Here is a 17,500-nt window from a genome sequence, read left to right as displayed (position 1 = left end):
GCGGGCGTGCTCAGGGTGGTATGGCCGTAAGCGAGCGCTGACTCGATTCGAGAGCCACTTCAAGACTAATGTGGCAACGCCATGCCATGTGCGAACGCTTACAGAAAGGATGCATTTCTGGAAAAAATTATATGAATAAATAATTAAATAATTAATTAAATGCTTACAGCACCTGGTATTCCCAGGCGGTCTCCCATCCAAGTACTAACCAGGCCCGACCCTGCTTGGCTTCCGAGATCAGACGAGAGCGGGCGTGCTCAGGGTGGTGTGGCCATGAAGCGAGCGCTGACTCAATTCGAGAGCCACTTCAAGACTAATGTGGCAACGCCATGCCATCGGCGAACGCTTACAGAAAGGATGCATTTCTGGAAAAAAAATATATATGAATAAATAATTAAATAAATAATTAAATGCTTACAGCACCTGGTATTCCCAGGCGGTCTCCCATCCAAGTACTAACCAGGCCCGACCCTGCTTGGCTTCCGAGATCAGACGAGAGCGGGCGTGCTCAGGGTGGTGTGGCCGTAAGCGAGCGCTGACTCGATTCGAGAGCCACTTTAAGACTAATGTGGCAACGCCATGCCATGTGCGAACGCTTACAGAAAGGATGCATTTCTGGAAAAAATTATATGAATAAATAATTAAATAATTAATTAAATGCTTACAGCACCTGGTATTCCCAGGCGGTCTCCCATCCAAGTACTAACCAGGCCCGACCCTGCTTGGCTTCCGAGATCAGACGAGAGCGGGCGTGCTCAGGGTGGTGTGGCCATAAGCGAGCGCTGACTCGATTCGAGAGCCACTTCAAGACTAATGTGGCAACGCCATGCCATCGGCGAACGCTTACAGAAAGGATGCATTTCTGGAAAAAAATTATATGAATAAATAATTAAATAATTAATTAAATGCTTACAGCACCTGGTATTCCCAGGCGGTCTCCCATCCAAGTACTAACCAGGCCCGACCCTGCTTGGCTTCCGAGATCAGACGAGAGCGGGCGTGCTCAGGGTGGTGTGGCCGTAAGCGAGCGCTGATTCGATTCGAGAGCCACTTCAAGACTAATGTGGCAACGCCATGCCATCGGCGAACGCTTACAGAAAGGATGCATTTCTGGAAAAAAATTATATGAATAAATAATTAAATAATTAATTAAATGCTTACAGCACCTGGTATTCCCAGGCGGTCTCCCATCCAAGTACTAACCAGGCCCGACCCTGCTTGGCTTCCGAGATCAGACGAGAGCGGGCGTGCTCAGGGTGGTGTGGCCATGAAGCGAGCGCTGACTCAATTCGAGAGCCACTTCAAGACTAATGTGGCAACGCCATGCCATCGGCGAACGCTTACAGAAAGGATGCATTTCTGGAAAAAAATTATATGAATAAATAATTAATTAAATGCTTACAGCACCTGGTATTCCCAGGCGGTCTCCCATCCAAGTACTAACCAGGCCCGACCCTGCTTGGCTTCCGAGATCAGACGAGAGCGGGCGTGCTCAGGGTGGTGTGGCCGTAAGCGAGCGCTGACTAGATTCGAGAGCCACTTCAAGACTAATGTGGCAACGCCATGCCATCGGCGAACGCTTACAGAAAGGATGCATTTCTGGAAAAAAATTATATGAATAAATAATTAAATAATTAATTAAATGCTTACAGCACCTGGTATTCCCAGGCGGTCTCCCATCCAAGTACTAACCAGGCCCGACCCTGCTTGGCTTCCGAGATCAGACGAGAGCGGGCGTGCTCAGGGTGGTGTGGCCGTAAGCGAGCGCTGACTCGATTCGAGAGCCACTTCAAGACTAATGTGGCAACGCCATGCCATGTGCGAACGCTTACAGAAAGGATGCATTTCTGGAAAAAATTATATGAATAAATAATTAATTAAATGCTTACAGCACCTGGTATTCCCAGGCGGTCTCCCATCCAAGTACTAACCAGGCCCGACCCTGCTTGGCTTCCGAGATCAGACGAGAGCGGGCGTGCTCAGGGTGGTGTGGCCGTAAGCGAGCGCTGACTCGATTCGAGAGCCACTTCAAGACTAATGTGGCAACGCCATGCCATCGGCGAACGCTTACAGAAAGGATGCATTTCTGGAAAAAAATTATAGGAATAAGTAATTAAATAATTAATTAAATAAATAAATAATTTAATGCTTACAGCACCTGGTATTCCCAGGCGGTCTCCCATCCAAGTACTAACCCGGCCCGACCCTGCTTGGCTTCCGAGATCAGACGAGAGCGGGCGTGCTCAGGGTGGTGTGGCCGTAAGCGAGCGCTGACTCGATTCGAGAGCCACTTTAAGACTAATGTGGCAACGCCATGCCATGTGCGAACGCTTACAGAAAGGATGCATTTCTGGAAAAAATTATATGAATAAATAATTAAATAATTAATTAAATGCTTACAGCACCTGGTATTCCCAGGCGGTCTCCCATCCAAGTACTAACCAGGCCCGACCCTGCTTGGTTTCCGAGATCAGACGAGAGCGGGCGTGCTCAGGGTGGTGTGGCCATGAAGCGAGCGCTGACTCAATTCGAGAGCCACTTTAAGACTAATGTGGCAACGCCATGCCATGTGCGAACGCTTACAGAAAGGATGCATTTCTGGAAAAAATTATATGAATAAATAATTAAATAATTAATTAAATGCTTACAGCACCTGGTATTCCCAGGCGGTCTCCCATCCAAGTACTAACCAGGCCCGACCCTGCTTGGCTTCCGAGATCAGACGAGAGCGGGCGTGCTCAGGGTGGTGTGGCCATAAGCGAGCGCTGACTCGATTCGAGAGCCACTTCAAGACTAATGTGGCAACGCCATGCCATCGGCGAACGCTTACAGAAAGGATGCATTTCTGGAAAAACATTATATGAATAAATAATTAAATAATTAATTAAATGCTTACAGCACCTGGTATTCCCAGGCGGTCTCCCATCCAAGTACTAACCAGGCCCGACCCTGCTTGGCTTCCGAGATCAGACGAGAGCGGGCGTGCTCAGGGTGGTGTGGCCGTAAGCGAGCGCTGACTCGATTCGAGAGCCACTTCAAGACTAATGTGGCAACGCCATGCCATCGGCGAACGCTTACAGAAAGGATGCATTTCTGGAAAAAAATTATATGAATAAATAATTAAATAATTAATTAAATAAAGAATTAATTGCTTACAGCACCTGGTATTCCCAGGCGGTCTCCCATCCAAGTACTAACCCGGCCCGACCCTGCTTGGCTTCCGAGATCAGACGAGAGCGGGCGTGCTCAGGGTGGTGTGGCCGTAAGCGAGCGCTGACTCGATTCGAGAGCCACTTCAAGACTAATGTGGCAACGCCATGCCATCGGCGAACGCTTACAGAAAGGATGCATTTCTGGAAAAAAATTATATGAATAAATAATTAAATAATTAATTAAATGCTTACAGCACCTGGTATTCCCAGGCGGTCTCCCATCCAAGTACTAACCAGGCCCGACCCTGCTTGGTTTCCGAGATCAGACGAGAGCGGGCGTGCTCAGGGTGGTGTGGCCATGAAGCGAGCGCTGACTCAATTCGAGAGCCACTTTAAGACTAATGTGGCAACGCCATGCCATGTGCGAACGCTTACAGAAAGGATGCATTTCTGGAAAAAATTATATGAATAAATAATTAAATAATTAATTAAATGCTTACAGCACCTGGTATTCCCAGGCGGTCTCCCATCCAAGTACTAACCAGGCCCGACCCTGCTTGGCTTCCGAGATCAGACGAGAGCGGGCGTGCTCAGGGTGGTGTGGCCATAAGCGAGCGCTGACTCGATTCGAGAGCCACTTCAAGACTAATGTGGCAACGCCATGCCATCGGCGAACGCTTACAGAAAGGATGCATTTCTGGAAAAACATTATATGAATAAATAATTAAATAATTAATTAAATGCTTACAGCACCTGGTATTCCCAGGCGGTCTCCCATCCAAGTACTAACCAGGCCCGACCCTGCTTGGCTTCCGAGATCAGACGAGAGCGGGCGTGCTCAGGGTGGTGTGGCCGTAAGCGAGCGCTGACTCGATTCGAGAGCCACTTCAAGACTAATGTGGCAACGCCATGCCATCGGCGAACGCTTACAGAAAGGATGCATTTCTGGAAAAAAATTATATGAATAAATAATTAAATAATTAATTAAATAAAGAATTAATTGCTTACAGCACCTGGTATTCCCAGGCGGTCTCCCATTCAAGTACTAACCAGACCCGACCCTGCTTGGCCTCCGAGATCAGACGAGAGCGGGCGTGCTCAGGGTGGTGTGGCCGTAAGCGAGCGCTGACTCGATTCGAGAGCCACTTCAAGACTAATGTGGCAACGCCATGCCATCGGCGAACGCTTACAGAAAGGATGCATTTCTGGAAAAAAATTATATGAATAAGTAATTAAATAATTAATTAAATAAAGAATTAAATGCTTACAGCACCTGGTATTCCCAGGAGGTCTCCCATCCAAGTACTAACCAGGCCCGACCCTGTTTGGCTTCCGAGATCAGACGAGAGCGGGCGTGCTCAGGGTGGTGTGGCCGTAAGCGAGCGCTGACCCGATTCGAGAGCCACTTCAAGACTAATGTGGCAACGCCATGCCATCGGCGAACGCTTACAGAAAGGATGCATTTCTGGAAAAAAATTATATGAATAAATAATTAAATAATTAATTAAATAAAGAATTAAATGCTTACAGCACCTGGTATTCCCAGGCGGTCTCCCATCCAAGTACTAACCAGGCCCGACCCTGCTTGGCTTCCGAGATCAGACGAGAGCGGGCGTGCTCAGGGTGGTGTGGCCGTAAGCGAGCGCTGACTCGATTCGAGAGCCACTTCAAGACTAATGTGGCAACGCCATGCCATCGGCGAACGCTTACAGAAAGGATGCATTTCTGGAAAAAAATTATATGAATAAGTAATTAAATATATAATTAAATAAATAAATAATTAAATGCTTACAGCACCTGGTATTCGCAGGCGGTCTCCCATCCAAGAACTAACCAGGCCCGACCCTGCTTGGCTTGCGAGATCAGACGAGAGCAGGCGTGCTCAGGGTGGTGTGGCCGTAAGCGAGCGCTGACTCGATTCGAGAGCCACTTTAAGACTAATGTGGCAACGCCATGCCATGTGCGAACGCTTACAGAAAGGATGCATTTCTGGAAAAAATTATATGAATAAATAATTAAATAATTAATTAAATGCTTACAGCACCTGGTATTCCCAGGCGGTCTCCCATCCAAGTACTAACCAGGCCCGACCCTGCTTGGCTTCCGAGATCAGACGAGAGCGGGCGTGCTCAGGGTGGTGTGGCCATGAAGCGAGCGCTGACTCAATTCGAGAGCCACTTCAAGACTAATGTGGCAACACCATGCCATCGGCGAACGCTTACAGAAAGGATGCATTTCTGGAAAAAAATTATATGAATAAATAATTAAATAATTAATTAAATGCTTACAGCACCTGGTATTCCGAGGCGGTCTCCCATCCAAGTACTAACCAGGCCCGACCCTGCTTGGCTTTCGAGATCAGACGAGAGCGGGCGTGCTCAGGGTGGTATGGCCGTAAGCGAGCGCTGACTCGATTCGAGAGCCACTTCAAGACTAATGTGGCAACGCCATGCCATGTGCGAACGCTTACAGAAAGGATGCATTTCTGGAAAAAATTATATGAATAAATAATTAAATAATTAATTAAATGCTTACAGCACCTGGTATTCCCAGGCGGTCTCCCATCCAAGTACTAACCAGGCCCGACCCTGCTTGGCTTCCGAGATCAGACGAGAGCGGGCGTGCTCAGGGTGGTGTGGCCATGAAGCGAGCGCTGACTCAATTCGAGAGCCACTTCAAGACTAATGTGGCAACGCCATGCCATCGGCGAACGCTTACAGAAAGGATGCATTTCTGGAAAAAAATTATATGAATAAATAATTAAATAATTAATTAAATGCTTACAGCACCTGGTATTCCGAGGCGGTCTCCCATCCAAGTACTAACCAGGCCCGACCCTGCTTGGCTTTCGAGATCAGACGAGAGCGGGCGTGCTCAGGGTGGTATGGCCGTAAGCGAGCGCTGACTCGATTCGAGAGCCACTTCAAGACTAATGTGGCAACGCCATGCCATGTGCGAACGCTTACAGAAAGGATGCATTTCTGGAAAAAATTATATGAATAAATAATTAAATAATTAATTAAATGCTTACAGCACCTGGTATTCCCAGGCGGTCTCCCATCCAAGTACTAACCAGGCCCGACCCTGCTTGGCTTCCGAGATCAGACGAGAGCGGGCGTGCTCAGGGTGGTGTGGCCATGAAGCGAGCGCTGACTCAATTCGAGAGCCACTTCAAGACTAATGTGGCAACGCCATGCCATCGGCGAACGCTTACAGAAAGGATGCATTTCTGGAAAAAAATTATATGAATAAATAATTAAATAATTAATTAAATGCTTACAGCACCTGGTATTCCCAGGCGGTCTCCCATCCAAGTACTAACCAGGCCCGACCCTGCTTGGCTTCCGAGATCAGACGAGAGCGGGCGTGCTCAGGGTGGTGTGGCCGTAAGGGAGCGCTAACTCAATTCGAGAGCCACTTCAAGATTAATGTGGCAACGCCATGCCATCGGCGAACGCTTACAGAAAGGATGCATTTCTGGAAAAAAAATATATGAATAAATAATTAAATAAATAATTAAATGCTTACAGCACCTGGTATTCCCAGGCGGTCTCCCATCCAAGTACTAACCAGGCCCGACCCTGCTTGGCTTCCGAGATCAGACGAGAGCGGGCGTGCTCAGGGTGGTGTGGCCGTAAGCGAGCGCTGACTTGATTCGAGAGCCACTTTAAGACTAATGTGGCAACGCCATGCCATGTGCGAACGCTTACAAAAAGGATGCATTTCTGGAAAAAATTATATGAATAAATAATTAAATAATTAATTAAATGCTTACAGCACCTGGTATTCCCAGGCGGTCTCCCATCCAAGTACTAACCAGGCCCGACCCTGCTTGGCTTCCGAGATCAGACGAGAGCGGGCGTGCTCAGGGTGGTGTGGCCATAAGCGAGCGCTGACTCGATTCGAGAGCCACTTCAAGACTAATGTGGCAACGCCATGCCATCGGTCTATCGCTTATAGAAAGGATGCATTTCTGGATAAAAATTATATGAATAAATAATTAAATAATTAATTAAATGCTTACAGCACCTGGTATTCCCAGGCGGTCTCCCATCCAAGTACTAACCAGGCCCGACCCTGCTTGGCTTCCGAGATCAGACGAGAGCGGGCGTGCTCAGGGTGGTGTGGCCGTAAGCGAGCGCTGATTCGATTCGAGAGCCACTTCAAGACTAATGTGGCAACGCCATGCCATCGGCGAACGCTTACAGAAAGGATGCATTTCTGGAAAAAAATTATATGAATAAATAATTAAATAATTAATTAAATGCTTACAGCACCTGGTATTCCGAGGCGGTCTCCCATCCAAGTACTAACCAGGCCCGAACCTGCTTGGCTTTCGAGATCAGACGAGAGCGGGCGTGCTCAGGGTGGTATGGCCGTAAGCGAGCGCTGACTCGATTCGAGAGCCACTTCAAGACTAATGTGGCAACGCCATGCCATGTGCGAACGCTTACAGAAAGGATGCATTTCTGGAAAAAAATTATATGAATAAGTAGATAAATATATAATTAAATAAATAAATAATTAAATGCTTACAGCACCTGGTATTCCCAGGCGGTCTCCCATCCAAGTACTAACCAGGCCCGACCCTGCTTGGCTTGCGAGATCAGACGAGAGCAGGCGTGCTCAGGGTGGTGTGGCCGTAAGCGAGCGCTGACTCGATTCGAGAGCCACTTTAAGACTAATGTGGCAACGCCATGCCATGTGCGAACGCTTACAGAAAGGATGCATTTCTGGAAAAAATTATATGAATAAATAATTAAATAATTAATTAAATGCTTACAGCACCTGGTATTCCCAGGCGGTCTCCCATCCAAGTACTAACCAGGCCCGACCCTGCTTGGCTTCCGAGATCAGACGAGAGCGGGCGTGCTCAGGGTGGTGTGGCCATGAAGCGAGCGCTGACTCAATTCGAGAGCCACTTCAAGACTAATGTGGCAACGCCATGCCATCGGCGAACGCTTACAGAAAGGATGCATTTCTGGAAAAAATTATATGAATAAATAATTAAATAATTAATTAAATGCTTACAGCACCTGGTATTCCCAGGCGGTCTCCCATCCAAGTACTAACCAGGCCCGACCCTGCTTGGCTTCCGAGATCAGACGAGAGCGGGCGTGCTCAGGGTGGTGTGGCCATGAAGCGAGCGCTGACTCAATTCGAGAGCCACTTCAAGACTAATGTGGCAACGCCATGCCATCGGCGAACGCTTACAGAAAGGATGCATTTCTGGAAAAAAATTATATGAATAAATAATTAAATAATTAATTAAATGCTTACAGCACCTGGTATTCCCAGGCGGTCTCCCATCCAAGTACTAACCAGGCCCGACCCTGCTTGGCTTCCGAGATCAGACGAGAGCGGGCGTGCTCAGGGTGGTGTGGCCATAAGCGAGCGCTGACTCGATTCGAGAGCCACTTCAAGACTAATGTGGCAACGCCATGCCATCGGCGAACGCTTACAGAAAGGATGCATTTCTGGAAAAAAATTATATGAATAAATAATTAAATAATTAATTAAATGCTTACAGCACCTGGTATTCCCAGGCGGTCTCCCATCCAAGTACTAACCAGGCCCGACCCTGCTTGGCTTCCGAGATCAGACGAGAGCGGGCGTGCTCAGGGTGGTGTGGTCGTAAGCGAGCGCTGATTCGATTCGAGAGCCACTTCAAGACTAATGTGGCAACGCCATGCCATCGGCGAACGCTTACAGAAAGGATGCATTTCTGGAAAAAAATTATATGAATAAATAATTAAATAATTAATTAAATGCTTACAGCACCTGGTATTCCCAGGCGGTCTCCCATCCAAGTACTAACCAGGCCCGACCCTGCTTGGCTTCCGAGATCAGACGAGAGCGGGCGTGCTCAGGGTGGTGTGGCCGTAAGCGAGCGCTGATTCGATTCGAGAGCCACTTCAAGACTAATGTGGCAACGCCATGCCATCGGCGAACGCTTACAGAAAGGATGCATTTCTGGAAAAAAATTATATGAATAAATAATTAAATAATTAATTAAATGCTTACAGCACCTGGTATTCCCAGGCGGTCTCCCATCCAAGTACTAACCAGGCCCGACCCTGCTTGGCTTCCGAGATCAGACGAGAGCGGGTGTGCTCAGGGTGGTGTGGCCATGAAGCGAGCGCTGACTCAATTCGAGAGCCACTTCAAGACTAATGTGGCAACGCCATGCCATCGGCGAACGCTTACAGAAAGGATGCATTTCTGGAAAAAAATTATACGAATAAATAATTAAATAATTAATTAAATGCTTACAGCACCTGGTATTCCCAGGCGGTCTCCCATCCAAGTACTAACCAGGCCCGACCCTGCTTGGCTTCCGAGATCAGACGAGAGCGGGCGTGCTCAGGGTGGTGTGGCCGTAAGCGAGCGGTGACTAGATTCGAGAGCCACTTCAAGACTAATGTGGCAACGCCATGCCATCGGCGAACGCTTACAGAAAGGATGCATTTCTGGAAAAAAATTATATGAATAAATAATTAAATAATTAATTAAATGCTTACAGCACCTGGTATTCCCAGGCGGTCTCCCATCCAAGTACTAACCAGGCCCGACCCTGCTTGGCTTCCGAGATCAGACGAGAGCGGGCGTGCTCAGGGTGGTGTGGCCGTAAGCGAGCGCTGACTCGATTCGAGAGCCACTTCAAGACTAATGTGGCAACGCCATGCCATGTGCGAACGCTTACAGAAAGGATGCATTTCTGGAAAAAATTATATGAATAAATAATTAATTAAATGCTTACAGCACCTGGTATTCCCAGGCGGTCTCCCATCCAAGTACTAAGCAGGCCCTACCCTGCTTGGCTTACGAGATCAAACGAGAGCGGGCGTGCTCAGGGTGGTGTGGCCGTAAGCGAGCGCTGACTCGATTCGAGAGCCACTTCAAGACTAATGTGGCAACGCCATGCCACGTGCGAACGCTTATAGAAAAGATGCATTTCTGGAAAAAAATTATATGAATAAGTAATTGAATAATTAATTAAATAATTAATTAAATGCTTACAGCACCTGGTATTCCCAGGCGGTCTCCCATCCAAGTACTAACCAGGCCCGACCCTGCTTGGCTTCCAAGATCAGACGAGAGCGGGCGTGCTCAGGGCGGTGTGGCCGTAAGCGAGCACTGATTCGATTCGAGAGCCACTTCAAGACTAATGTGGCAACGCCATGCCATCGGCGAACGCTTACAGAAAGGATGCATTTCTGGAAAAAATTATATGAATAAATAATTAATTAAATGCTTACAGCACCTGGTATTCCCAGGCGGTCTCCCATCCAAGTACTAACCAGGCCCGACCCTGCTTGGCTTCCGAGATCAGACGAGAGCAGGCGTGCTCAGGGTGGTGTGGCCGTAAGCGAGCGCTGACTCGATTCGAAACCACTTCAAGACTAATGTGGCAACGCCATGCCATCGGCGAACGCTTACAGAAAGGATGCATTTCTGGAAAAAAATTATATGAATAAGTAATTAAATAATTAATTAAATAAAGAATTAAATGCTTACAGCACCTGGTATTCCCAAGAGGTCTCCCATCCAAGTACTAACCAGGCCCGACCCTGCTTGGCTTCCGAGATCAGACGAGAGCGGGCGTGCTCAGGGTGGTGTGGCCGTAAGCGAGCGCTGACTCGATTCGAGAGCCACTTCAAGACTAATGTGGCAACGCCATGCCATTGGCGAACGCTTACAGAAAGGATGCATTTCTGGAAAAAAATTATATGAATAAGTAATTAAATAATTAATTAAATAAAGAATTAAATGCTTACAGCACCTGGTATTCCCAGGCGGTCTCCCATCCAAGTACTAACCAGGCCCGACCCTGCTTGGCTTCCGAGATCAGACGAGAGCGGGCGTGCTCAGGGTGGTGTGGCCGTAAGCGAGCGCTGACTCGATTCGAGAGCCACTTTAAGACTAATGTGGCAACGCCATGCCATGTGCGAACGCTTACAGAAAGGATGCATTTCTGGAAAAAATTATATGAATAAATAATTAAATAATTAATTAAATGCTTACAGCACCTGGTATTCCCAGGCGGTCTCCCATCCAAGTACTAACCAGGCCCGACCCTGCTTGGCTTCCGAGATCAGACGAGAGCGGGCGTGCTCAGGGTGGTGTGGCCATAAGCGAGCGCTGACTCAATTCGAGAGCCACTTCAAGACTAATGTGGCAACGCCATGCCATCGGCGAACGCTTACCGAAAGGATGCATTTCTGGAAAAAAATTATATGAATAAATAATTAAATAATTAAATGCTTACAGCACCTGGTATTCCCAGGCGGTCTCCCATCCAAGTACTAACCAGGCCCGACCCTGCTTGGCTTTCGAGATCAGACGAGAGCGGGCGTGCTCAGGGTGGTGTGGCCGTAAGCGAGTGCTGACTCGATTCGAGAGCCACTTCAAGACTAATGTGGCAACGCCATGCCATGTGCGAACGCTTACAGAAAGGATGCATTTCTGGAAAAAATTATATGAATAAATAATTAAATAATTAATTAAATGCTTACAGCACCTGGTATTCCCAGGCGGTCTCCCATCCAAGTACTAACCAGGCCCGACCCTGCTTGGCTTCCGAGATCAGACGAGAGCGGGCGTGCTTTTTTTTTTTTTTTTTTTTTTTATTATTTCACAAATCTGCATGTACATACATAATTTTTACAGTCACATTTTAAAAACAAACAAACAACAAAAAAAATAAATGAATAAATTAAACAGCCAAAGGAATATATTAAAAGAGAAAAATTAAAAGAAAATAACACAATATGTAGCATTTATAAAACATCATGATCATTTTGGCAATTTCAAATTAAAACCTTTTGTGGTGTTCACAATAAATGGATTATTTGTTGCAAATATTTGTCTGAAATTATCAGTGTTCTGTTGCCATTGAAAGTACTCTTCTACCATTTTTACATATTGTTCTAATTTCCTTTTGTACATTTTCCAGATATCTATGTTAGCATCACGTTTCTTTTTTACAATGTTTCTTCTTTCCCAGATAACAGTTCTTGCAACAGATAAAAACAAATTAACAACTTTTGTTTTACTTCCATTAAAACCAAATAAAAACATCTTATTCCATTCTGTCTCTGTATCAATGTCCTCTGTTCTGTTTTCAATCATTTGCTGTACAACACTTTTCAACTTAACCATAAAAACTGTTAATTTAGGACACTTTAAAAACAGGTGCATAATGCTTTCATTCTCTTTCTCACATACCTTACACATTGCATTTTCACTGCTTCCTATTTGTGCCAGCTTGGTCTCTGTAAAAATCACATTCTGTCTTATAAAATAATCCATGCATTCTAATTTTGTATCCAAATATTTCCACTTCAAATTTTTCCACATTGTTTCCACATCAAAATCCACAAAAATCTTTTGCCAAAACTTTTCTGCTACTGGTCTTTTGTATGTTTTCTCTCTAAAACAAACATAAAACGTTTTAAGAACACATTCTTGTACATTTTTGTCATTTAAAAAAACGTTCACATTCTCATTTCCTTCATCGTTCTCCTTAATTTTCTTTATCCATCCTTTTGGTATTGCACTTTTGACTGTGTCGAATTGTCTTTCTAATATCTCTTTCTCAAAATCTTCTCCAATTTCATCCATAGCATCTATTATTACTTGCTTTGGTACAAAACCTTCTATGTATTCATATAAAACATCTTTAACTTTACATATTCCTCCTTTTAACCAGTGTGTATAAAACAATTCTTTTCCTTGTGCTAAAATATTTGGATTTAAGAACAATGGTTGATTTAAAAGCGTTTCTCTTCCTTCAGGCTGTATTTTCACAAAAGATAAAAACTCTCCCCATGCTTCTAAAACCTCTTTATAAAACTCAGAAATTCCAGTGATCATATTAGGTTTTAATTTCATCCATAAAATACCCTCGTTCATATTACAACCTCCACATTTCTTTAGAAAATATCCCATCACTACTTTCCATTCTGCTTTAAAATCTTCATTTAAAAATTTTTTCACAACTTTCACTCTCATGCTTTTCTTCCTGATTTCTGGATCTATTAGTTCTAAACCTCCATCCTCCTTTGCACCTATTAGCGTATTGTATCCTATTCTCGGTGGTTTTCCTTCCCAGATAAAATCAGTTACACATTTTTTAACTCTTTGTACATGCCATTTGTCCATTGGGACTACCCCTAAAACATACCACAATTTAGACAACATGAGTGTATTCACAATTAAAACTTTTCCAATTAAATTCAGTCTCCTTTGTTTCCACCATTCCAACCTTCTTTCCATACCTCCTATAACTTCATCCCACATTAATTCTTTGGCTCTCTTTTCGTTTTCTCCTATTCTTATTCCTAAAATTTTCATTTCTTGTTGACTTTTGAAAGTAAAGTTTTCTGGTAAAACTTTTGCACTTCCCACTCTCATTACTACAGTTTTTTCCATGTTAACCTTTGCCCCTGATCCTTCACAATATTTTCTGATAATTTCCATTGCTTTCGTTATACTTTCCATGTCCTTTAAGATAAGTGTTGTATCATCAGCATATTGGTAAATTTTCTGTCCCTCTTCTCCTTGTTTTAATTTAATTCCATGTATTTCTTTTTCTCTCATTATCGCTATCCCCAGTGCTTCAGTTACTAGACTGTAAAGCATTGCTGAGAGCGGACATCCTTGTTTGATTGACCTTGTTATGTTAAAACATTCAGTGATAAAACCATTACATTTGATACAACTTAATGTTCCTGTATATAAACACTTTATCCACTTTAAAAACTTTTCACCAAAACCAAACATTTTTAAAACACTAAATAAAAACTCATGCTCCACTCTGTCAAAAGCTTTTTCAAAATCCACACTTATTACATAACCATCTTTCTTTTCTACTTTCATATATTGAATAACATCTCTTATATTCCTTATTGTGTCTGTAATATCTTTGCCCTTAACACCGTATGCTTGATTTGTTTTGATTATTCTTGGTAAAACCATTTTCAATCTGTTTGCTAAAACCTTTGCTAAAATTTTAAAATCTGTGTTTAACATCGTCAGGGGTCTGTAATTGCTTAAAACATCTTTCCCACCTTTTTTCTTGTATATCAATTTCACTAAACCCATTCTCATTAGCTGTGTTGCTTCCTTTTTGTTAAAAATCTCTTCAAAAATTTCCTTTAAAATTGGCGATAAAACATCCTTAAAAGCTTTGTAAAATTCAGCTGTTAACCCATCTAAGCCTGGACTTTTCCCATTGTTTAATTGCATTATTGCCTCTTTTATTTCATCTAACTTTATCTCCTCATCGCACATTATTTTATCTTCTTCACACACACTTTTCTCAATCTGTTCCAATAAAAATTCACCTTCTTTTTTGTTTATTTGACCTTTTTTAAAAAGTTCTTCATAATATTCTCTGACTTCCTTTAATATTCCCTGTGTTTCTATTATTTTATCACCATTCTTTCCTCTTATTTCTTTTATTGTCTCTCCACTACCTTTACTTTTCTCTAGATTAAAAAAGAATTTTGTGCACTTCTCTCCTTCCACCAGATATTTTGCTTTACTTCTTATCTTAGCCCCTCTACATTTTCGCTCTTCTATATCTCTCAACATTTCCTCTAAATTCAATATTTTCTCAATATCTCCATTTTCTTTATTTAATTCTCCATTTAGATCTTTTCTTACCTCTTCTTCCTTACTTCTCTTAGCCTTTTGTATTAGTTTACTGATTTTAATAGTATATTTCTTTATTTCATATTTTGTATTATCCCACCATATTCGTATATCTTCCCGAGACATCTTATCTTGTTTCTCATTAGCTATTATATTTTCTATTGCTTTTTTGTATGATTCCTGTTTTAAAATCTCTGCATTTAAAACCCATAGTCCTTTACCTCTTTCAACTTCATTAAAATCTATATTCATAAGCAGGAAATCATGATCGCTTAAAGCAGTTTCCTTATAATAAATACTATGTATAAAATCCCCCAGTTCTCTTTTACATAATATAAAATCAATTCTACTTTGTTTTAAAAAATTATCTACTATTTGTCTTCTAGAGTATTGTTTTTTCCCTTCATTTCTTTCTCTCCATATGTCTACGAAATTATTGTTTTCTATTAGTTTCTCAAATTCTTTTCTTCCACTGTCACTCTTAAATACCATACCATCCGCTAAATCAATTCTATTAAAAACTGTATTGAAATCACCAATTAATATCGCATTTTCCCATGAGTACATTAAACTTGCAATCTTTGCAAAAAAAAACCTTTTTTCTTTCTCCACAACTGGAGCATGCACATTACATAGAGTTATACTTTTCCCTTCATTTTTTATCTTTATAGCTAAACATTTTCCTTCTTCATCTTTATATAATTCTTCAATACTGCTACTCATTTCTTTCTTGACTAAAATTGCTACCCCTCTCCCCATTTTACCATCACCATTATTATAAAATATTTCACCTTGCCACTTTTTCTGAAAAACCTCTATTATTTCATCATTCCAGTTTGTTTCTTGTATAAAAATGATATTTTGTTTTTTACACAGTTCTTTGACCTTTTCAAATTTATCAATACTCAATAAACCTCTAACATTAATTGAAACCAGTCGCCAAAACATACACATATATAATATATTAAATATCAGTCCCATTAGTCAGTACTTTCAGGTTCCATTAAGTCATCTTGCATGCCTCTCATATGTTCAAGTTTTCTACTCACTCTTTTCTTTTTAGCAATTTTAAAGTTCGGAATCACCTTTATGGATCTTCTTCTATGCAGCATCTCTTTTGTAAGTGAATGATCCTCATTGAGATTTTCCTGCTCCATCCTTTCTATTTTGTCCATCTCTGTCTTAGATATTACCAAAGGTGTCCATGTATCACTCTGTTCCTTCAGATTTTCATCATCTTTTTCCAGCTGATCCAGTTGTGTTTCGGGTACCTCTGAAATCATGCATGCACCTTCTTCAACATTTCCTCTCTTGTCCAATTCAATTACTTCCTCACTGCTTAGTACATCCTTTGGTTCTGTGTTTTTTTCCGTTCTTTCAGTTGGAGCAACATTTATAAAGTCCATCTTATCCATTTTATCTTGTGATTCCTCTTCCTCATCCGATAGCTCCTGAGACTCTTCTTGATTTTCTGCAACACTATTATTTTCCATCCAGCATTCGCATTTTACCAAGGCTCTGTTGCAATCCGGGCATTTAACAGCAGTACAATTCCTAGCATAATGGCCCTGCTCCTCACATTCACGACATGTAAAATTTGGACAGTCCTTGAGTATATGTCCCGGATCCATGCAGAGTCGACAGATTTTCATCTGACGATCGTGCATAATCCGGAAATATTGTGCTCCTTCCGCCGTCTCAAATTTCGTGCTGTAGGGCAGGGAAGCCACGTCTTTAGGAAATCTTACTTTAAGATATCTTGTACCATCTGCAATATCTGTTCCCGGATAATATCTTCTTTTTATATCTGTCACTGGTATCACACGCCATTGGTAAAGTTTATGCAAAATCTGTTCATTGTTCAAATAAGCCGGCAGGTGCATAAATGAAACAATACATTCTCTTGTTTCTAAAGTTCTTACTTCACAACTCTGATTTTTGACAATTAATCCATCCAGAAGATCTTCACATGATTCTTCATTTACTAAAGTAAGTTCATATTCTTTTCCTGCTCTGGGTCTTACCGCTATTAGTTTTCCTGCTCCAATCTTGTCTGTCACAGCTTTTATCACATCCTCTGCTTTTCCATCAATCACTTCTTTTAAATCCACAATAATAGTTGCTTCTTTTGCATAGGTTCTTTTGTTCCGGTCATTCTTTTTTCCATTAACATCCATCTTCTGTTTTGTTTCAGTGTCTTTGTCTCGTTGTGTTTCCTTTCTTTCATCGTCCGCCATGTTTCTTCTACTTTTTTGTTTTTAAACAAGTGGCTCCCCAAACAGTTTACACTGTTGGGGAGCACTTTGAAATAATATTCAAAATTAACTTATATAATATTAAATGAAAAAACTTTTAAACAAAACAAAAAATAAATCAAAACCATGTGGTGAGCCTCTCTCACCAAACTACTGCCAACTCACTTCCTGTGTGCTCTCTAGCGCTCTCAGGGTGGTGTGGCCGTAAGCGAGCGCTTACTCAATTCGAGAGCCACTTCAAGATTAATGTGGCAACGCCATGCCATCGGCGAACGCTTACAGAAAGGATGCATTTCTGGAAAAAAATTATATGAATAAATAATTAAATAATTAATTAAATGCTTACAGCACCTGGGACTCCCAGGCGGTCTCCCATCCAGGTACTAACCAGGCCCGACCCTGCTTGGCTTCCGAGATCAGACGAGAGCGGGCGTG

General features: G+C 42.9%; 33 non-coding genes and 15 pseudogenes across 33 annotated transcripts in view; all 48 read right to left on the bottom strand.

Annotated features, from left to right (window-relative positions):
- LOC141358165 (5S ribosomal RNA) overlaps positions 1-32 on the bottom strand; it is a 119-nt gene extending 87 nt beyond the window's left edge. The window contains exon 1 of the ribosomal RNA XR_012364653.1: positions 1-32. This exon is cut by the window's left edge and continues 87 nt beyond it. This is a non-coding gene — a ribosomal RNA (5S ribosomal RNA).
- A 128-nt stretch (positions 33-160) lies between these two features.
- On the bottom strand, positions 161-279 carry LOC141354157 (5S ribosomal RNA; annotated as a pseudogene).
- Positions 280-411: 132 nt separating this feature from the next.
- On the bottom strand, positions 412-530 carry LOC141355297 (5S ribosomal RNA). Its single transcript, XR_012361725.1, has one exon. It is a non-coding gene; the product is annotated as a 5S ribosomal RNA (ribosomal RNA).
- A 128-nt stretch (positions 531-658) lies between these two features.
- On the bottom strand, positions 659-777 carry LOC141357315 (5S ribosomal RNA). Its single transcript, XR_012363801.1, has one exon. It is a non-coding gene; the product is annotated as a 5S ribosomal RNA (ribosomal RNA).
- A 129-nt stretch (positions 778-906) lies between these two features.
- LOC141355296 (5S ribosomal RNA) lies at positions 907-1,025 on the bottom strand. Its single transcript, XR_012361724.1, has one exon. It is a non-coding gene; the product is annotated as a 5S ribosomal RNA (ribosomal RNA).
- Positions 1,026-1,154: 129 nt separating this feature from the next.
- Positions 1,155-1,273, bottom strand: LOC141354156 (5S ribosomal RNA; annotated as a pseudogene).
- A 122-nt stretch (positions 1,274-1,395) lies between these two features.
- On the bottom strand, positions 1,396-1,514 carry LOC141355295 (5S ribosomal RNA). Its single transcript, XR_012361723.1, has one exon. It is a non-coding gene; the product is annotated as a 5S ribosomal RNA (ribosomal RNA).
- A 129-nt stretch (positions 1,515-1,643) lies between these two features.
- Positions 1,644-1,762, bottom strand: LOC141355294 (5S ribosomal RNA). Its single transcript, XR_012361722.1, has one exon. It is a non-coding gene; the product is annotated as a 5S ribosomal RNA (ribosomal RNA).
- A 120-nt stretch (positions 1,763-1,882) lies between these two features.
- LOC141355293 (5S ribosomal RNA) lies at positions 1,883-2,001 on the bottom strand. The gene has a single exon (XR_012361721.1). It is a non-coding gene; the product is annotated as a 5S ribosomal RNA (ribosomal RNA).
- A 145-nt stretch (positions 2,002-2,146) lies between these two features.
- On the bottom strand, positions 2,147-2,265 carry LOC141355244 (5S ribosomal RNA). The gene has a single exon (XR_012361675.1). It is a non-coding gene; the product is annotated as a 5S ribosomal RNA (ribosomal RNA).
- A 128-nt stretch (positions 2,266-2,393) lies between these two features.
- Positions 2,394-2,512, bottom strand: LOC141354342 (5S ribosomal RNA; annotated as a pseudogene).
- A 129-nt stretch (positions 2,513-2,641) lies between these two features.
- Positions 2,642-2,760, bottom strand: LOC141357314 (5S ribosomal RNA). The gene has a single exon (XR_012363800.1). It is a non-coding gene; the product is annotated as a 5S ribosomal RNA (ribosomal RNA).
- A 129-nt stretch (positions 2,761-2,889) lies between these two features.
- On the bottom strand, positions 2,890-3,008 carry LOC141355292 (5S ribosomal RNA). Its single transcript, XR_012361720.1, has one exon. It is a non-coding gene; the product is annotated as a 5S ribosomal RNA (ribosomal RNA).
- Positions 3,009-3,149: 141 nt separating this feature from the next.
- LOC141355235 (5S ribosomal RNA) lies at positions 3,150-3,268 on the bottom strand. The gene has a single exon (XR_012361665.1). It is a non-coding gene; the product is annotated as a 5S ribosomal RNA (ribosomal RNA).
- Positions 3,269-3,397: 129 nt separating this feature from the next.
- On the bottom strand, positions 3,398-3,516 carry LOC141354341 (5S ribosomal RNA; annotated as a pseudogene).
- A 129-nt stretch (positions 3,517-3,645) lies between these two features.
- Positions 3,646-3,764, bottom strand: LOC141357313 (5S ribosomal RNA). The gene has a single exon (XR_012363799.1). It is a non-coding gene; the product is annotated as a 5S ribosomal RNA (ribosomal RNA).
- A 129-nt stretch (positions 3,765-3,893) lies between these two features.
- Positions 3,894-4,012, bottom strand: LOC141355291 (5S ribosomal RNA). Its single transcript, XR_012361719.1, has one exon. It is a non-coding gene; the product is annotated as a 5S ribosomal RNA (ribosomal RNA).
- A 141-nt stretch (positions 4,013-4,153) lies between these two features.
- On the bottom strand, positions 4,154-4,272 carry LOC141354001 (5S ribosomal RNA; annotated as a pseudogene).
- A 141-nt stretch (positions 4,273-4,413) lies between these two features.
- Positions 4,414-4,532, bottom strand: LOC141357196 (5S ribosomal RNA). Its single transcript, XR_012363678.1, has one exon. It is a non-coding gene; the product is annotated as a 5S ribosomal RNA (ribosomal RNA).
- A 141-nt stretch (positions 4,533-4,673) lies between these two features.
- LOC141355290 (5S ribosomal RNA) lies at positions 4,674-4,792 on the bottom strand. The gene has a single exon (XR_012361718.1). It is a non-coding gene; the product is annotated as a 5S ribosomal RNA (ribosomal RNA).
- A 145-nt stretch (positions 4,793-4,937) lies between these two features.
- Positions 4,938-5,056, bottom strand: LOC141354334 (5S ribosomal RNA; annotated as a pseudogene).
- A 128-nt stretch (positions 5,057-5,184) lies between these two features.
- LOC141354155 (5S ribosomal RNA) lies at positions 5,185-5,303 on the bottom strand (annotated as a pseudogene).
- Positions 5,304-5,433: 130 nt separating this feature from the next.
- Positions 5,434-5,552, bottom strand: LOC141358164 (5S ribosomal RNA). The gene has a single exon (XR_012364652.1). It is a non-coding gene; the product is annotated as a 5S ribosomal RNA (ribosomal RNA).
- A 128-nt stretch (positions 5,553-5,680) lies between these two features.
- On the bottom strand, positions 5,681-5,799 carry LOC141354154 (5S ribosomal RNA; annotated as a pseudogene).
- Positions 5,800-5,929: 130 nt separating this feature from the next.
- LOC141358163 (5S ribosomal RNA) lies at positions 5,930-6,048 on the bottom strand. The gene has a single exon (XR_012364651.1). It is a non-coding gene; the product is annotated as a 5S ribosomal RNA (ribosomal RNA).
- Positions 6,049-6,176: 128 nt separating this feature from the next.
- On the bottom strand, positions 6,177-6,295 carry LOC141354153 (5S ribosomal RNA; annotated as a pseudogene).
- Positions 6,296-6,425: 130 nt separating this feature from the next.
- Positions 6,426-6,544, bottom strand: LOC141358275 (5S ribosomal RNA). The gene has a single exon (XR_012364764.1). It is a non-coding gene; the product is annotated as a 5S ribosomal RNA (ribosomal RNA).
- Positions 6,545-6,673: 129 nt separating this feature from the next.
- LOC141355288 (5S ribosomal RNA) lies at positions 6,674-6,792 on the bottom strand. Its single transcript, XR_012361716.1, has one exon. It is a non-coding gene; the product is annotated as a 5S ribosomal RNA (ribosomal RNA).
- A 128-nt stretch (positions 6,793-6,920) lies between these two features.
- On the bottom strand, positions 6,921-7,039 carry LOC141357312 (5S ribosomal RNA). The gene has a single exon (XR_012363798.1). It is a non-coding gene; the product is annotated as a 5S ribosomal RNA (ribosomal RNA).
- A 130-nt stretch (positions 7,040-7,169) lies between these two features.
- On the bottom strand, positions 7,170-7,288 carry LOC141355287 (5S ribosomal RNA). Its single transcript, XR_012361715.1, has one exon. It is a non-coding gene; the product is annotated as a 5S ribosomal RNA (ribosomal RNA).
- Positions 7,289-7,417: 129 nt separating this feature from the next.
- LOC141353968 (5S ribosomal RNA) lies at positions 7,418-7,536 on the bottom strand (annotated as a pseudogene).
- Positions 7,537-7,681: 145 nt separating this feature from the next.
- On the bottom strand, positions 7,682-7,800 carry LOC141353905 (5S ribosomal RNA; annotated as a pseudogene).
- A 128-nt stretch (positions 7,801-7,928) lies between these two features.
- Positions 7,929-8,047, bottom strand: LOC141354152 (5S ribosomal RNA; annotated as a pseudogene).
- Positions 8,048-8,176: 129 nt separating this feature from the next.
- On the bottom strand, positions 8,177-8,295 carry LOC141354151 (5S ribosomal RNA; annotated as a pseudogene).
- Positions 8,296-8,425: 130 nt separating this feature from the next.
- LOC141357311 (5S ribosomal RNA) lies at positions 8,426-8,544 on the bottom strand. Its single transcript, XR_012363797.1, has one exon. It is a non-coding gene; the product is annotated as a 5S ribosomal RNA (ribosomal RNA).
- A 129-nt stretch (positions 8,545-8,673) lies between these two features.
- On the bottom strand, positions 8,674-8,792 carry LOC141358115 (5S ribosomal RNA). Its single transcript, XR_012364604.1, has one exon. It is a non-coding gene; the product is annotated as a 5S ribosomal RNA (ribosomal RNA).
- Positions 8,793-8,921: 129 nt separating this feature from the next.
- On the bottom strand, positions 8,922-9,040 carry LOC141355286 (5S ribosomal RNA). The gene has a single exon (XR_012361714.1). It is a non-coding gene; the product is annotated as a 5S ribosomal RNA (ribosomal RNA).
- Positions 9,041-9,169: 129 nt separating this feature from the next.
- Positions 9,170-9,288, bottom strand: LOC141354010 (5S ribosomal RNA; annotated as a pseudogene).
- Positions 9,289-9,418: 130 nt separating this feature from the next.
- On the bottom strand, positions 9,419-9,537 carry LOC141355285 (5S ribosomal RNA). The gene has a single exon (XR_012361713.1). It is a non-coding gene; the product is annotated as a 5S ribosomal RNA (ribosomal RNA).
- A 129-nt stretch (positions 9,538-9,666) lies between these two features.
- On the bottom strand, positions 9,667-9,785 carry LOC141355284 (5S ribosomal RNA). The gene has a single exon (XR_012361712.1). It is a non-coding gene; the product is annotated as a 5S ribosomal RNA (ribosomal RNA).
- A 120-nt stretch (positions 9,786-9,905) lies between these two features.
- On the bottom strand, positions 9,906-10,024 carry LOC141354023 (5S ribosomal RNA; annotated as a pseudogene).
- A 141-nt stretch (positions 10,025-10,165) lies between these two features.
- LOC141358177 (5S ribosomal RNA) lies at positions 10,166-10,284 on the bottom strand. The gene has a single exon (XR_012364665.1). It is a non-coding gene; the product is annotated as a 5S ribosomal RNA (ribosomal RNA).
- A 120-nt stretch (positions 10,285-10,404) lies between these two features.
- On the bottom strand, positions 10,405-10,523 carry LOC141357732 (5S ribosomal RNA). Its single transcript, XR_012364219.1, has one exon. It is a non-coding gene; the product is annotated as a 5S ribosomal RNA (ribosomal RNA).
- Positions 10,524-10,663: 140 nt separating this feature from the next.
- Positions 10,664-10,782, bottom strand: LOC141356923 (5S ribosomal RNA). Its single transcript, XR_012363395.1, has one exon. It is a non-coding gene; the product is annotated as a 5S ribosomal RNA (ribosomal RNA).
- Positions 10,783-10,923: 141 nt separating this feature from the next.
- On the bottom strand, positions 10,924-11,042 carry LOC141355282 (5S ribosomal RNA). The gene has a single exon (XR_012361711.1). It is a non-coding gene; the product is annotated as a 5S ribosomal RNA (ribosomal RNA).
- Positions 11,043-11,170: 128 nt separating this feature from the next.
- On the bottom strand, positions 11,171-11,289 carry LOC141357310 (5S ribosomal RNA). Its single transcript, XR_012363796.1, has one exon. It is a non-coding gene; the product is annotated as a 5S ribosomal RNA (ribosomal RNA).
- Positions 11,290-11,414: 125 nt separating this feature from the next.
- LOC141357924 (5S ribosomal RNA) lies at positions 11,415-11,533 on the bottom strand. Its single transcript, XR_012364413.1, has one exon. It is a non-coding gene; the product is annotated as a 5S ribosomal RNA (ribosomal RNA).
- A 5,871-nt stretch (positions 11,534-17,404) lies between these two features.
- Positions 17,405-17,500, bottom strand: part of LOC141357894 (5S ribosomal RNA) — a 119-nt gene continuing 23 nt past the window's right edge. Inside the window, exon 1 of the ribosomal RNA XR_012364383.1 lies at positions 17,405-17,500. This exon is cut by the window's right edge and continues 23 nt beyond it. This is a non-coding gene — a ribosomal RNA (5S ribosomal RNA).

This window comes from Misgurnus anguillicaudatus, chromosome 21 (assembly GCF_027580225.2).
Source record: "Misgurnus anguillicaudatus chromosome 21, ASM2758022v2, whole genome shotgun sequence".
In the NCBI taxonomy this organism is placed as follows: domain Eukaryota; kingdom Metazoa; phylum Chordata; class Actinopteri; order Cypriniformes; family Cobitidae; genus Misgurnus; species Misgurnus anguillicaudatus.
This window is presented reverse-complemented; position numbering and strand designations above follow the sequence as displayed.